The sequence below is a fragment of the Ambystoma mexicanum genome, chromosome 4q (genome assembly GCF_040938575.1).
Source record: "Ambystoma mexicanum isolate Mex_15411 chromosome 4q, UKY_AmexF1_1, whole genome shotgun sequence".
Lineage (NCBI taxonomy): Eukaryota > Metazoa > Chordata > Amphibia > Caudata > Ambystomatidae > Ambystoma > Ambystoma mexicanum.
In genome coordinates this window covers 893,730,182-893,748,427 of record NC_090928.1, presented here as the reverse complement: position 1 = coordinate 893,748,427, position 18,246 = coordinate 893,730,182, and positions in this window count along the sequence as shown.

Below are 18,246 nucleotides of genomic sequence, written 5' to 3'. Positions count from 1 at the left end.
ACTGTGCAGAGTACACTCTCTTCCATGGGATCTCAGTACTGTGCAGAGTACACTCTATTCCATGGGATCTCAGTACTGTGCAGGGTACACTCTATTCCATGGGATCTCAGTACTGTGCAGAGTACACTCTCTCCCCTGGGATCTCAGTACTGTGCAGAGTACACTCTCTTCCATGGGATCACAGTACTGTGCAGAGTGCACTCTCTTCCATGGTAGCTCAGTACTGTGCAGAGTACACTCTCTTCCATGGGATCTCGGTACTGTGCAGAGTACACTCTATTCCATGGGATCTCAGTACTGTGCAGAGTACACTCTCTTCAGTGGTAGCTCAGTACTGTGCAGAGTACACTCTCTTCCATGGGATCTCAGTACTGTGCAGAGTACACTCTATTCCATGAGAGCTCAGTACTGTGCAAAGTACACTCTCTTCCATGGGATCTCAGTACTGTGCAGAGTACACTATACTCCATGGGATCTCAGTACTGTGCACAGTACACTCTATTCCATGGGATCTCAGTACTGTGCAGATTACACTCTATTCCATGGGATCTCAGTACTGTGCAGAGTACACTCGATTCCATGGGAGCTCAGTACTGTGCACAGTACACTCTATTCCATGGGATATCAGTACTGTGCAGAGTACACTCTATTCCATGGGATCTCAGTACTGTGCAGAGTACACTCTCTTCAGTGGTAGCTCAGTACTGTGCAGAGTACACTCTCTTCCATGGGATCTCAGTACTGTGCAGAGTACACTCTATTCCATGAGAGCTCAGTACTGTGCAAAGTACAATCTCTTCCATGGGATCTCAGTACTGTGCAGAGTACACTATACTCCATGGGATCTCAGTACTGTGCACAGTACACTCTATTCCATGGGATCTCAGTACTGTGCAGATTACACTCTATTCCATGGGATCTCAGTACTGTGCAGAGTACACTCGATTCCATGGGAGCTCAGTACTGTGCACAGTACACTCTATTCCATGGGATATCAGTACTGTGCAGAGTACACTCTATTCCATGGGATCTCAGTACTGTGCAGAGTACACTCTCTTCAGTGGTAGCTCAGTACTGTGCAGAGTACTTTCTATTCCATGGGATCTCAGTACTGTGCAGAGTACACTCTATTCCATGGGCGCTCAGTACTGTGCAGAGTACACTCTCTTCCATGGGATCTCAGTACTGTGCAGAGTACACTCTATTTAATGGGAGCTCAGTACTGTGCAGAGTACACTCTATTCCATGGGATCTCAGTACTGTGCAGAGTACACTCTATTCCATGGGAGCTCAGTACTGTGCACAGTACACTCTAGTCCATGGGATCTCAGTACTGTGCAGAGTACACTCTATTCCATGGGAGCTCAGTACTGTGCAGAGTAAACTCTCTTCAGTGGTAGCTCAGTACTGTGCAGAGTATACTCTATTCCATGGGATCTCAATGCTGTGCAGAGTACACTCTATTCCACAGGATCTCAGTACTGTGCAGAGTACACTCTCTTCCATGGGAGCTCAGTACTGTGCAAAGTACACTGTCTTCCATGGGATCTCAGCACTGTGCAGAGTACACTCTATTCCATGGGATCTCAGTACTGTGCAGAGTACACTCTATTCCATGGGCGCTCAGTACTGTGCAGAGTACACTCTCTTCCATGGGATCTCAGTACTGTGCAGAGTACACTCTATTCAATGGGAGCTCAGTACTGTGCAGAGTACACTCTCTTCCATGGGATCTCAGTACTGTGCAGAGTACACTCTATTCCATGGGATCTCAATGCTGTGCAGAGTACACTCTATTCCACAGGATCTCAGTACTGTGCAGAGTACACTCTCTTCCATGGGAGCTCAGTACTGTGCAAAGTACACTGTCTTCGATGGGATCTCAGCACTGTGCAGAGTACACTCTATTCCATGGGATCTCAGTACTGTGCAGAGTACACTCTATTCCATGGGCGCTCAGTACTGTGCAGAGTACACTCTCTTCCATGGGATCTCAGTACTGTGCAGAGTACACTCTATTCCATGGGATCTCAGTACTGTGCAGGGTACACTCTATTCCATGGTATCTCAGTACTGTGCAGAGTACACTCTCTCCCCTGGGATCTCAGTACTGTGCAGAGTACACTCTCTTCCATGGGATCACAGTACTGTGCAGAGTGCACTCTCTTCCATGGTAGCTCAGTACTGTGCAGAGTACACTCTCTTCCATGGGATCTCGGTACTGTGCAGAGTACACTATACTCCATGGGATCTCAGTACTGTGCACAGTACACTCTATTCCATGGGATCTCAGTACTGTGCAGAGTACACTCTATTCCATGGGAGCTCAGTACTGTGCAGAGTACACTCTCTTCCATGGGATCTCAGTACTGTGCAGAGTACACTCTATTCCATGGGATCTCAGTACTGTGCAGGGTACACTCTATTCCATGGGATCTCAGTACTGTGCAGAGTACACTCTCTCCCCTGGGATATCAGTACTGTGCAGAGTACACTCTCTTCCATGGGATCACAGTACTGTGCAGAGTACACTCTATTCCATGGGATCTCAATGCTGTGCAGAGTACACTCTATTCCATGGGATCTCAGTACTGTGCAGAGTACACTCTCTTCCCTGGGATCTCAGTACTGTGCAGAGTACACTCTCTTCCATGGAATCTCAGTACTGTGCAGAGTACACTCTCTTCCACGGTAGCTCAGTACTGTGCAGAGTACACTCTATTCCAAGGGAGCTCAGTACTGTGCAGAGTACACTCTCTTCCAAGGGAGCTCAGTACTGTGCAGAGTACACTCTCTTCCACGGAATCTCAGTACTGTGCAGAGTACACTCTCTTCCATGGGATCTCAGTACTGTGCAGAGTACACTCTATTCCATGGGATCTCAGTACTGTGCAGAGTATACTCTATTCAATGTGAGCTCAGTACTGTGCAGAGTACACTCTCTTCCATGGGATCACAGTACTGTGCAGAGTACACTCTCTTCCATGGGATCTGAGTACTGTGCAGAGTACACTCTCTTCCCTGGGATCTCAGTACTGTACAGAGTACACTCTCTTCCATGGGATCTCAGTACTGTGCAGAGTACACTCTCTTCCATGGTAGCTCAGTACTGTGCAGAGTACACTCTCTTCCATGGGATCTCGGTACTGTGCAGAGTACACTCTATTCCATGGGATCTCAGTACTGTGCAGAGTACACTCTCTTCAGTGGGAGCTCAGTACTGTTCAGAGTACACTATCTTCCATGGGAGCTCAGTACTGTGCAGAGTACACTCTCTTCCACGGTAGCTCAGTACTGTGCAGAGTACACTCTATTCCAAGGGAGCTCAGTACTGTGCAGAGTACACTCTCTTCCAAGGGATCTCAGTACTGTGCAGAGTACACTCTCTTCCATGGAATCTCAGTACTGTGCAGAGTACACTCTCTTCCACGGTAGCTCAGTACTGTGCAGAGTACACTCTATTCCAAGGGAGCTCAGTACTGTGCAGAGTACACTCTCTTCCAAGGGAGCTCAGTACTGTGCAGAGTACACTCTCTTCCACGGAATCTCAGTACTGTGCAGAGTACACTCTCTTCCATGGGATCTCAGTACTGTGCAGAGTACACTCTATTCCATGGGAGCTCAGTACTGTGCAGAGTACACTCTATTCCATGGGATCTCAGTACTGTGCAGAGTATACTCTATTCCATGTGAGCTCAGTACTGTGCAGAGTACACTCTCTTCCATGGGATCACAGTACTGTGCAGAGTACACTCTCTTCCATGGGATCTGAGTACTGTGCAGAGTACACTCTCTTCCCTGGGATCTCAGTACTGTGCAGAGTACACTCTCTTCCATGGGATCTCAGTACTGTGCAGAGTACACTCTCTTCCATGGTAGCTCAGTACTGTGCAGAGTACACTCTCTTCCATGGGATCTCGGTACTGTGCAGAGTACACTCTATTCCATGGGATCTCAGTACTGTGCAGAGTACACTCTCTTCAGTGGGAGCTCAGTACTGTTCAGAGTACACTATCTTCCATGGGAGCTCAGTACTGTGCAAAGTACACTCTCTTCCATGGGATCTCAGTACTGTGCAGAGTACACTATATTCCATGGGATCTCAGTACTGTGCAGAGTACACTCTATTCCATGGGATCTCAGTACTGTGCAGTGTACACTCTCTTCAGTGGTAGCTCAGTACTGTGCAGAGTACACTCTATTCCCTGGGATCACAGTACTGTGCAGAGTACACTCTATTCCATGGGCGCTCAGTACTGTGCAGAGTACACTCTCTTCCATGGGATCTCAGTACTGTGCAGAGTACACTCTATTCAATGGGAGCTCAGTACTGTGCAGAGTACACTCTCTTCCATGGTATCTCAGTACTGTGCAGAGTACACTCTATTCCATGGGAGCTCAGTAGTGTGCAGAGTACACTCTCTTCAGTGGTAGCTCAGTACTGTGCAGAGTATACTCTATTCCATGGGATCTCAGTACTGTGCAGAGTACACTCTATTCCATGGGATCTCAATGCTGTGCAGAGTACACTCTATTCCATGAGATCTCAGTACTCCGCAGAGTACACTCTATTCCATGGAAGCTCAGTACTGTGCAGAGTACACTCTATTCCATGGGATCTCAGTACAGTGCAGAGTACACTCTCTTCAGTGGTAGCTCAGTACTGTGCAGAGTACACTCTATTCCATGGGATCTCAGTACTGTGCAGAGTACACTCTCTTCGGTGGTAGCTCAGTACTGTGCAGAGTACACTCTATTCCATGGAATCTCAGTACTGTGCAGAGTACACTCTCTTCAGTGGTAGCTCAGTACTGTGCAGAGTATACTCTATTCCCTGGGATCTCAGTACTGTGCAGAGTACACTCTATTCCACGGGAGCTCAGTGCTGTGCAGAGTACACTCTCTTCCCTGGGATCTCAGTACTGTGCAGAGTACACTCTCTTCCATGGGATCTCAGTACTGTGCAGAGTACACTCTATTCAATGGGAGCTCAGTACTGTGCAGAGTACACTCTCTTCCATGGGATCTCAGTACTGTGCAGAGTACACTCTATTCCATGGGAGCTCAGTACTGTGCAGAGTACACTCTCTTCAGTGGTAGCTCAGTACTGTGCAGAGTATACTCTATTCCATGGGATCTCAGTACTGTGCAGAGTACACTCTATTCCATGGGATCTCAGTACTGTGCAGAGTACACTCTATTCCATAGGATCTCAGTACTGTGCAGAGTACACTCTATTCCATGGGATCTCAGTACTGTGCAGAGTACACTCTATTCCATGGGATCTCAGTACTGTGCAGAGTACACTCTATTCCATAGGATCTCAGTACTGTGCAGAGTACACTCTATTCCATGGGATCTCAGTACTGTGCAGAGTACACTCTATTCCATGGGAGCTCAGTACTGTGCAGAGTACACTCTATTCCATGGGATCTCAGTACTGTGCAGAGTATACTCTATTCCATGTGAGCTCAGTACTGTGCAGAGTACACTCTCTTCCATGGGATCACAGTACTGTGCAGAGTACACTCTCTTCCATGGGATCTGAGTACTGTGCAGAGTACACTCTCTTCCCTGGGATCTCAGTACTGTGCAGAGTACACTCTCTTCCATGGGATCTCAGTACTGTGCAGAGTACACTCTCTTCCATGGTAGCTCAGTACTGTGCAGAGTACACTCTCTTCCATGGGATCTCGGTACTGTGCAGAGTACACTCTATTCCATGGGATCTCAGTACTGTGCAGAGTACACTCTCTTCAGTGGGAGCTCAGTACTGTTCAGAGTACACTATCTTCCATGGGAGCTCAGTACTGTGCAAAGTACACTCTCTTCCATGGGATCTCAGTACTGTGCAGAGTACACTATATTCCATGGGATCTCAGTACTGTGCAGAGTACACTCTATTCCATGGGATCTCAGTACTGTGCAGAGTACACTCTCTTCCATGGGATCTCAGTACTGTGCAGTGTACACTCTCTTCAGTGGTAGCTCAGTACTGTGCAGAGTACACTCTATTCCCTGGGATCTCAGTACTGTGCAGAGTACACTCTATTCCATGGGCACTCAGTACTGTGCAGAGTACACTCTCTTCCATGGGATCTCAGTACTGTGCAGAGTACACTCTATTCAATGGGAGCTCAGTACTGTGCAGAGTACACTCTCTTCCATGGTATCTCAGTACTGTGCAGAGTACACTCTATTCCATGGGAGCTCAGTAGTGTGCAGAGTACACTCTCTTCAGTGGTAGCTCAGTACTGTGCAGAGTATACTCTATTCCATGGGATCTCAGTACTGTGCAGAGTACACTCTATTCCATGGGATCTCAATGCTGTGCAGAGTACACTCTATTCCATGAGATCTCAGTACTCTGCAGAGTACACTCTATTCCATGGAAGCTCAGTACTGTGCAGAGTACACTCTATTCCATGGGATCTCAGTACAGTGCAGAGTACACTCTCTTCGGTGGTAGCTCAGTACTGTGCAGAGTACACTCTATTCCATGGGATCTCAGTACTGTGCAGAGTACACTCTCTTCGGTGGTAGCTCAGTACTGTGCAGAGTACACTCTATTCCATGGAATCTCAGTACTGTGCAGAGTACACTCTCTTCAGTGGTAGCTCAGTACTGTGCAGAGTAGACTCTATTCCCTGGGATCTCAGTACTGTGCAGAGTACACTCTATTCCACGGGAGCTCAGTGCTGTGCAGAGTACAGTCTCTTCCCTGGGATCTCAGTACTGTGCAGAGTACACTCTCTTCCATGGGATCTCAGTACTGTGCAGAGTACACTCTATTCAATGGGAGCTCAGTACTGTGCAGAGTACACTCTCTTCCATGGGATCTCAGTACTGTGCAGAGTACACTCTATTCCATGGGAGCTCAGTACTGTGCAGAGTACACTCTCTTCAGTGGTAGCTCAGTACTGTGCAGAGTATACTCTATTCCATGGGATCTCAGTACTGTGCAGAGTACACTCTATTCCATGGGATCTCAGTACTGTGCAGAGTACACTCTATTCCATGGGATCTCAGTACTGTGCAGAGTACACTCTATTCCATGGGATCTCAGTACTGTGCAGAGTACACTCTCTTCCATGGGAGCTCAGTACTGTGCAAAGTACACTGTCTTCCATGGGATCTCAGTACTGTGCAGAGTACACTCTATTCCATGGGATCTCAGTACTGTGCAGAGTACACTCTATTCCATGGGCGCTCAGTACTGTGCAGAGTACACTCTCTTCCATGGGATCTCAGTACTGTGCAGAGTACACTCTATTCAATGGGAGCTCAGTACTGTGCAGAGTACGCTCTCTTCTATGGGATCTCAGTACTGTGCAGAGTACACTCTCTTCAGTGGTAGCTCAGTACTGTGCAAAGTACACTCTCTTCCATGGGATCTCAGTACTGTGCAGAGTACACTCTATTCCATGGGAGCTCAGTACTGTGCAGAGTACACTCTCTTCCATGGGATCTCAGTACTGTGCAGAGTACACTCTATTCCATGGGAGCTCAGTACTCTGCAGAGTACACTCTATTCCATGAGAGCTCAGTACTGTGCAGAGTACACTCTCTTCCATGGGAGCTCAGTACTCTGCAGAGTACACTCTATTCCATGGGAGCTCAGTACTCTGCAGAGTACACTCTATTCCATGGGAGCTCAGTACTGTGCAGAGTACACTCTCTTTCATGGAATCTCAGTACTGTGTAGAGTACACTCTATTCCATGGGATCTCAGTACTGTGCAGAATACACTCTCTTCAGTGGTAGCTCAGTACTGTGCAGAGTACACTCTATTCCATGGGATCTCAGTACTGTGCAGAGTACACTCTATTCCATGGGAGCTCTGTACTGTGCAGAGTACACTCTCTTCCATGGGATCTCAGTACTGTGCAGAGTACACTCTATTCCATGGGATCTGAGTACTGTGCAGAGTACACTCTCTTCCCTGGGATCTCAGTACTGTGCAGAGTACACTCTCTTCGATGGGATCTCAGTACTGTGCAGAGTACACTCTCTTCCATGGTAGCTCAGTACTGTGCAGAGTACACTCTCTTCCATGGGATCTCGGTACTGTGCAGAGTACACTCTATTCCATGGGATCTCAGTACTGTGCAGAGTACACTCTCTTCAGTGGGAGCTCAGTACTGTTCAGAGTACACTATCTTCCATGGGAGCTCAGTACTGTGCAAAGTACACTCTCTTCCATGGGATCTCAGTACTGTGCAGAGTACACTATATTCCATGGGATCTCAGTACTGTGCAGAGTACACTCTATTCCATGGGATCTCAGTACTGTGCAGAGTACACTCTCTTCCATGGGATCTCAGTACTGTGCAGTGTACACTCTCTTCAGTGGTAGCTCAGTACTGTGCAGAGTACACTCTATTCCATGGGATCTCAGTACTGTGCAGAGTACACTCTATGCCATGGGGTCTCAGTACTGTGCAGAGTACACTCTCTTCAGTGGTAGCTCAGTACTGTGCAAAGTACACTCTCTTCCATGGGATCTCAGTACTGTGCAGAGTACACTCTATTCCATGGGAGCTCAGTACTGTGCAGAGTACACTCTATTCCATGGGATCTCAGTACTGTGCAGAGAACACTCTATTCCATTGGAGCTCAGTACTGTGCAGAGTACACTCTCTTCCATGGAATCTCAGTACTGTGTAGAGTACACTCTATTCCATGGGATCTCAGTACTGTGCAGAGTACACTCTCTTCAGTGGTAGCTCAGTACTGTTCAGAGTACACTCTATTCCATGGGATCTCAGTACTGTGCAGAGTACACTTTATTCCATGGGAGCTCAGTACTGTGCAGAGTACACTCTATTCCATGGGATCTCAGTACTGTGCAGAGTACACTCTATTCCATGGGATCTCAGTACTGTGCAGAGTACACTCTCTTCCCTGGGATCTCAGTACTGTGCAGAGTACACTCTCTTCCATGGAATCTCAGTACTGTGCAGAGTACACTCTCTTCCACAGTAGCTCAGTACTGTGCAGAGTACACTCTCTTCCAAGGGAGCTCAGTACTGTGCAGAGTACACTCTCTTCCACGGAATCTCAGTACTGTGCAGAGTACACTCTCTTCCACGGAATCTCAGTACTGTGCAGAGTACACTCTCTTCCATGGGATCTCAGTACTGTGCAAAGTACATTCTATTCCATGGGAGCTCAGTACTCTGCAGAGTATACTCTATTCCATGGGAGCTCAGTACTCTGCAGAGTACACTCTATTCCATGGGAGCTCAGTACTGTGCAGAGTACACTCTCTTTCATGGAATCTCAGTACTGTGTAGAGTACACTCTATTCCATGGGATCTCAGTACTGTGCAGAATACACTCTCTTCAGTGGTAGCTCAGTACTGTGCAGAGTACACTCTATTCCATGGGATCTCAGTACTGTGCAGAGTACACTCTATTCCATGGGAGCTCTGTACTGTGCAGAGTACACTCTCTTCCATGGGATCTCAGTACTGTGCAGAGTACACTCTATTCCATGGGATCTGAGTACTGTGCAGAGTACACTCTCTTCCCTGGGATCTCAGTACTGTGCAGAGTACACTCTCTTCGATGGGATCTCAGTACTGTGCAGAGTACACTCTCTTCCATGGTAGCTCAGTACTGTGCAGAGTACACTCTCTTCCATGGGATCTCGGTACTGTGCAGAGTACACTCTATTCCATGGGATCTCAGTACTGTGCAGAGTACACTCTCTTCAGTGGGAGCTCAGTACTGTTCAGAGTACACTATCTTCCATGGGATCTCAGTACTGTGCAGAGTACACTATTCCATGGGAGCTCAGTACTGTGCAAAGTACACTCTCTTCCATGGGATCTCAGTACTGTGCAGAGTACACTATATTCCATGGGATCTCAGTACTGTGCAGAGTACACTCTCTTCCATGGGATCTCAGTACTGTGCAGTGTACACTCTCTTCAGTGGTAGCTCAGTACTGTGCAGAGTACACTCTATTCCATGGGATCTCAGTACTGTGCAGAGTACACTCTATGCCATGGGGTCTCAGTACTGTGCAGAGTACACTCTCTTCAGTGGTAGCTCAGTACTGTGCAAAGTACACTCTCTTCCATGGGATCTCAGTACTGTGCAGAGTACACTCTATTCCATGGGAGCTCAGTACTGTGCAGAGTACACTCTATTCCATGGGATCTCAGTACTGTGCAGAGAACACTCTATTCCATTGGAGCTCAGTACTGTGCAGAGTACACTCTCTTCCATGGAATCTCAGTACTGTGTAGAGTACACTCTATTCCATGGGATCTCAGTACTGTGCAGAGTACACTCTCTTCAGTGGTAGCTCAGTACTGTTCAGAGTACACTCTATTCCATGGGATCACAGTACTGTGCAGAGTACACTTTATTCCATGGGAGCTCAGTACTGTGCAGAGTACACTCTATTCCATGGGATCTCAGTACTGTGCAGAGTACACTCTATTCCATGGGATCTCAGTACTGTGCAGAGTACACTCTCTTCCCTGGGATCTCAGTACTGTGCAGAGTACACTCTCTTCCATGGAATCTCAGTACTGTGCAGAGTACACTCTCTTCCACGGTAGCTCTGTACTGTGCAGAGTACACTCTCTTCCATGGGATCTCAGTACTGTGCAGAGTACACTCTATTCCATGGGATCTGAGTACTGTGCAGAGTACACTCTCTTCCCTGGGATCTCAGTACTGTGCAGAGTACACTCTCTTCGATGGGATCTCAGTACTGTGCAGAGTACACTCTCTTCCATGGTAGCTCAGTACTGTGCAGAGTACACTCTCTTCCATGGGATCTCGGTACTGTGCAGAGTACACTCTATTCCATGGGATCTCAGTACTGTGCAGAGTACACTCTCTTCAGTGGGAGCTCAGTACTGTTCAGAGTACACTATCTTCCATGGGATCTCAGTACTGTGCAGAGTACACTATTCCATGGGAGCTCAGTACTGTGCAAAGTACACTCTCTTCCATGGGATCTCAGTACTGTGCAGAGTACACTATATTCCATGGGATCTCAGTACTGTGCAGAGTACACTCTATTCCATGGGATCTCAGTACTGTGCAGAGTACACTCTCTTCCATGGGATCTCAGTACTGTGCAGTGTACACTCTCTTCAGTGGTAGCTCAGTACTGTGCAGAGTACACTCTATTCCATGGGATCTCAGTACTGTGCAGAGTACACTCTATGCCATGGGGTCTCAGTACTGTGCAGAGTACACTCTCTTCAGTGGTAGCTCAGTACTGTGCAAAGTACACTCTCTTCCATGGGATCTCAGTACTGTGCAGAGTACACTCTATTCCATGGGAGCTCAGTACTGTGCAGAGTACACTCTATTCCATGGGATCTCAGTACTGTGCAGAGAACACTCTATTCCATTGGAGCTCAGTACTGTGCAGAGTACACTCTCTTCCATGGAATCTCAGTACTGTGTAGAGTACACTCTATTCCATGGGATCTCAGTACTGTGCAGAGTACACTCTCTTCAGTGGTAGCTCAGTACTGTTCAGAGTACACTCTATTCCATGGGATCACAGTACTGTGCAGAGTACACTTTATTCCATGGGAGCTCAGTACTGTGCAGAGTACACTCTATTCCATGGGATCTCAGTACTGTGCAGAGTACACTCTATTCCATGGGATCTCAGTACTGTGCAGAGTACACTCTCTTCCCTGGGATCTCAGTACTGTGCAGAGTACACTCTCTTCCATGGAATCTCAGTACTGTGCAGAGTACACTCTCTTCCACGGTAGCTCAGTACTGTGCAGAGTACACTCTATTCCAAGGGAGCTCAGTACTGTGCAGAGTACACTCTCTTCCAAGGGAGCTCAGTACTGTGCAGAGTACACTCTCTTCCACGGAATCTCAGTACTGTGCAGAGTACACTCTCTTCCATGGGATCTCAGTACTGTGCAGAGTACACTCTATTCCATGGGAGCTCAGTACTGTGCAGAGTACACTCTATTCCATGGGATCTCAGTACTGTGCAGAGTATACTCTATTCCATGTGAGCTCAGTACTGTGCAGAGTACACTCTCTTCCATGGGATCACAGTACTGTGCAGAGTACACTCTCTTCCATGGTAGCTCAGTACTGTGCAGAGTACACTCTCTTCCATGGGATCTCGGTACTGTGCAGAGTACACTCTATTCCATGGGAGCTCAGTACTGTGCAGAGTACACTCTCTTCCATGGGATCTCAGTACTGTGCAGAGTACACTCTATTCCATGGGATCTCAGTACTGTGCAGGGTACACTCTATTCCATGGGATCTCAGTACTGTGCAGAGTACACTCTCTCCCCTGGGATCTCAGTACTGTGCAGAGTACACTCTCTTCCATGGGATCACAGTACTGTGCAGAGTACACTCTCTTCCATGGTAGCTCAGTACTGTGCAGAGTAAACTCTCTTCCATGGGATCTCGGTACTGTGCAGAGTACACTCTATTCCATGGGATCTCAGTACTGTGCAGAGTACACTCTCTTCAGTGGTAGCTCAGTACTGTGCAGAGTACACTCTCTTCCATGGGATCTCAGTACTGTGCAGAGTACACTCTATTCCATGAGAGCTCAGTACTGTGCAAAGTACACTCTCTTCCATGGGATCTCAGTACTGTGCAGAGTACACTATACTCCATGGGATCTCAGTACTGTGCACAGTACACTCTATTCCATGGGATCTCAGTACTGTGCAGAGTACACTCTATTCCATGGGAGCTCAGTACTGTGCAGAGTACACTCTCTTCCATGGGATCTCAGTACTGTGCAGAGTACACTCTATTCCATGGGATCTCAGTACTGTGCAGGGTACACTCTATTCCATGGGATCTCAGTACTGTGCAGAGTACACTGTCTCCCCTGGGATCTCAGTACTGTGCAGAGTACACTCTCTTCCATGGGATCACAGTACTGTGCAGAGTGCACTCTCTTCCATGGTAGCTCAGTACTGTGCAGAGTACACTCTCTTCCATGGGATCTCGGTACTGTGCAGAGTACACTCTATTCCATGGGATCTCAGTACTGTGCAGAGTACACTCTCTTCAGTGGTAGCTCAGTACTGTGCAGAGTACACTCTCTTCCATGGGATCTCAGTACTGTGCAGAGTACACTCTCTTCCATGGGAGCTCAGTACTGTGCAGAGTACACTCTATTCCATGGGATCTCAGTACTGTGCAGAGTATACTCTATTCCATGTGAGCTCAGTACTGTGCAGAGTACACTCTCTTCCATGGGATCACAGTACTGTGCAGAGTACACTCTCTTCCATGGTAGCTCAGTACTGTGCAGAGTACACTCTCTTCCATGGGATCTCGGTACTGTGCAGAGTACACTCTATTCCATGGGAGCTCAGTACTGTGCAGAGTACACTCTCTTCCATGGGATCTCAGTACTGTGCAGAGTACACTCTATTCCATGGGATCTCAGTACTGTGCAGGGTACACTCTATTCCATGGGATCTCAGTACTGTGCAGAGTACACTCTCTCCCCTGGGATCTCAGTACTGTGCAGAGTACACTCTCTTCCATGGGATCACAGTACTGTGCAGAGTACACTCTCTTCCATGGTAGCTCAGTACTGTGCAGAGTAAACTCTCTTCCATGGGATCTCGGTACTGTGCAGAGTACACTCTATTCCATGGGATCTCAGTACTGTGCAGAGTACACTCTCTTCAGTGGTAGCTCAGTACTGTGCAGAGTACACTCTCTTCCATGGGATCTCAGTACTGTGCAGAGTACACTCTATTCCATGAGAGCTCAGTACTGTGCAAAGTACACTCTCTTCCATGGGATCTCAGTACTGTGCAGAGTACACTATACTCCATGGGATCTCAGTACTGTGCACAGTACACTCTATTCCATGGGATCTCAGTACTGTGCAGAGTACACTCTATTCCATGGGAGCTCAGTACTGTGCAGAGTACACTCTCTTCCATGGGATCTCAGTACTGTGCAGAGTACACTCTATTCCATGGGATCTCAGTACTGTGCAGGGTACACTCTATTCCATGGGATCTCAGTACTGTGCAGAGTACACTGTCTCCCCTGGGATCTCAGTACTGTGCAGAGTACACTCTCTTCCATGGGATCACAGTACTGTGCAGAGTGCACTCTCTTCCATGGTAGCTCAGTACTGTGCAGAGTACACTCTCTTCCATGGGATCTCGGTACTGTGCAGAGTACACTCTATTCCATGGGATCTCAGTACTGTGCAGAGTACACTCTCTTCAGTGGTAGCTCAGTACTGTGCAGAGTACACTCTCTTCCATGGGATCTCAGTACTGTGCAGAGTACACTCTATTCCATGAGAGCTCAGTACTGTGCAAAGTACACTCTCTTCCATGGGATCTCAGTACTGTGCAGAGTACACTATACTCCATGGGATCTCAGTACTGTGCACAGTACACTCTATTCCATGGGATCTCAGTACTGTGCAGATTACACTCTATTCCATGGGATCTCAGTACTGTGCAGAGTACACTCGATTCCATGGGAGCTCAGTACTGTGCACAGTACACTCTATTCCATGGGATATCAGTACTGTGCAGAGTACACTCTATTCCATGGGATGTCAGTACTGTGCAGAGTACACTCTCTTCAGTGGTAGCTCAGTACTGTGCAGAGTACACTCTCTTCCATGGGATCTCAGTACTGTGCAGAGTACACTCTATTCCATGAGAGCTCAGTACTGTGCAAAGTACAATCTCTTCCATGGGATCTCAGTACTGTGCAGAGTACACTATACTCCATGGGATCTCAGTACTGTGCACAGTACACTCTATTCCATGGGATCTCAGTACTGTGCAGATTATACTCTATTCCATGGGATCTCAGTACTGTGCAGAGTACACTCGATTCCATGGGAGCTCAGTACTGTGCACAGTACACTCTATTCCATGGGATATCAGTACTGTGCAGAGTACACTCTATTCCATGGGATCTCAGTACTGTGCAGAGTACACTCTCTTCAGTGGTAGCTCAGTACTGTGCAGAGTACTTTCTATTCCATGGGATCTCAGTACTGTGCAGAGTACACTCTATTCCATGGGCGCTCAGTACTGTGCAGAGTACACTCTCTTCCATGGGATCTCAGTACTGTGCAGAGTACACTCTATTTAATGGGAGCTCAGTACTGTGCAGAGTACACTCTATTCCATGGGATCTCAGTACTGTGCAGAGTACACTCTATTCCATGGGAGCTCAGTACTGTGCACAGTACACTCTAGTCCATGGGATCTCAGTACTGTGCAGAGTACACTCTATTCCATGGGAGCTCAGTACTGTGCAGAGTAAACTCTCTTCAGTGGTAGCTCAGTACTGTGCAGAGTATACTCTATTCCATGGGATCTCAATGCTGTGCAGAGTACACTCTATTCCACAGGATCTCAGTACTGTGCAGAGTACACTCTCTTCCATGGGAGCTCAGTACTGTGCAAAGTACACTGTCTTCCATGGGATCTCAGCACTGTGCAGAGTACACTCTATTCCATGGGATCTCAGTACTGTGCAGAGTACACTCTATTCCATGGGCGCTCAGTACTGTGCAGAGTACACTCTCTTCCATGGGATCTCAGTACTGTGCAGAGTACACTCTATTCAATGGGAGCTCAGTACTGTGCAGAGTACACTCTCTTCCATGGGATCTCAGTACTGTGCAGGGTACACTCTATTCCATGGGATCTCAATGCTGTGCAGAGTACACTCTATTCCACGGGATCTCAGTACTGTGCAGAGTACACTCTCTTCCATGGGAGCTCAGTACTGTGCAAAGTACACTGTCTTCCATGGGATCTCAGCACTGTGCAGAGTACACTCTATTCCATGGGATCTCAGTACTGTGCAGAGTACACTCTATTCCATGGGCGCTCAGTACTGTGCAGAGTACACTCTCTTCCATGGGATCTCAGTACTGTGCAGAGTACACTCTATTCCATGGGATCTCAGTACTGTGCAGGGTACACTCTATTCCATGGGATCTCAGTACTGTGCAGAGTACACTCTCTCCCCTGGGATCTCAGTACTGTGCAGAGTACACTCTCTTCCATGGGATCACAGTACTGTGCAGAGTGCACTCTCTTCCATGGTAGCTCAGTACTGTGCAGAGTACACTCTCTTCCATGGGATCTCGGTACTGTGCAGAGTACACTATACTCCATGGGATCTCAGTACTGTGCACAGTACACTCTATTCCATGGGATCTCAGTACTGTGCAGAGTACACTCTATTCCATGGGAGCTCAGTACTGTGCAGAGTACACTCTCTTCCATGGGATCTCAGTACTGTGCAGAGTACACTCTATTCCATGGGATCTCAGTACTGTGCAGGGTACACTCTATTCCATGGGATCTCAGTACTGTGCAGAGTACACTCTCTCCCCTGGGATCTCAGTACTGTGCAGAGTACACTCTCTTCCATGGGATCACAGTACTGTGCAGAGTACACTCTATTCCATGGGATCTCAATGCTGTGCAGAGTACACTCTATTCCATGGGATCTCAGTACTGTGCAGAGTACACTCTCTTCCCTGGGATCTCAGTACTGTGCAGAGTACACTCTCTTCCATGGAATCTCAGTACTGTGCAGAGTACACTCTCTTCCACGGTAGCTCAGTACTGTGCAGAGTACACTCTATTCCAAGGGAGCTCAGTACTGTGCAGAGTACACTCTCTTCCAAGGGAGCTCAGTACTGTGCAGAGTACACTCTCTTCCACGGAATCTCAGTACTGTGCAGAGTACACTCTCTTCCATGGGATCTCAGTACTGTGCAGAGTACACTCTATTCCATGGGAGCTCAGTACTGTGCAGAGTACACTCTATTCCATGGGATCTCAGTACTGTGCAGAGTATACTCTATTCCATGTGAGCTCAGTACTGTGCAGAGTACACTCTCTTCCATGGGATCACAGTACTGTGCAGAGTACACTCTCTTCCATGGGATCTGAGTACTGTGCAGAGTACACTCTCTTCCCTGGGATCTCAGTACTGTGCAGAGTACACTCTCTTCGATGGGATCTCAGTACTGTGCAGAGTACACTCTCTTCCATGGTAGCTCAGTACTGTGCAGAGTACACTCTCTTCCATGGGATCTCGGTACTGTGCAGAGTACACTCTATTCCATGGGATCTCAGTACTGTGCAGAGTACACTCTCTTCAGTGGGAGCTCAGTACTGTTCAGAGTACACTATCTTCCATGGGAGCTCAGTACTGTGCAAAGTACACTCTCTTCCATGGGATCTCAGTACTGTGCAGAGTACACTATATTCCATGGGATCTCAGTACTGTGCAGAGTACACTCTATTCCATGGGATCTCAGTACTGTGCAGAGTACACTCTCTTCCATGGGATCTCAGTACTGTGCAGTGTACACTCTCTTCAGTGGTAGCTCAGTACTGTGCAGAGTACACTCTATTCCCTGGGATCTCAGTACTGTGCAGAGTACACTCTATTCCATGGGCGCTCAGTACTGTGCAGAGTACACTCTCTTCCATGGGATCTCAGTACTGTGCAGAGTACACTCTATTCAATGGGAGCTCAGTACTGTGCAGAGTACACTCTCTTCCATGGTATCTCAGTACTGTGCAGAGTACACTCTATTCCATGGGAGCTCAGTAGTGTGCAGAGTACACTCTCTTCAGTGGTAGCTCAGTACTGTGCAGAGTATACTCTATTCCATGGGATCTCAGTACTGTGCAGAGTACACTCTATTCCATGGGATCTCAATGCTGTGCAGAGTACACTCTATTCCATGAGATCTCAGTACTCCGCAGAGTACACTCTATTCCATGGAAGCTCAGTACTGTGCAGAGTACACTCTATTCCATGGGATCTCAGTACAGTGCAGAGTACACTCTCTTCAGTGGTAGCTCAGTACTGTGCAGAGTACACTCTATTCCATGGGATCTCAGTACTGTGCAGAGTACACTCTTTTCCATGGGAGCTCAGTACTCTGCAGAGTACACCCTATTCCATGTGAGCTCAGTACTGTGCAGAGTACACTCTCTTCCATGGAATCTCAGTACTGTGCAGAGTACACTCTATTCCATGGGATCTCAGTACTGTGCAGAGTACACTCTATTCCATGGGAGCTCAGTACTCTGCAGAGTACACTCTATTCCATGGGATCTCAGTACTGTGCAGAGTACACTCTATTCCATGGGAGCTCAGTACTGTGCACAGTACACTCTAGTCCATGGGATCTCAGTACTGTGCAGAGTACACTCTATTCCATGGGAGCTCAGTACTGTGCAG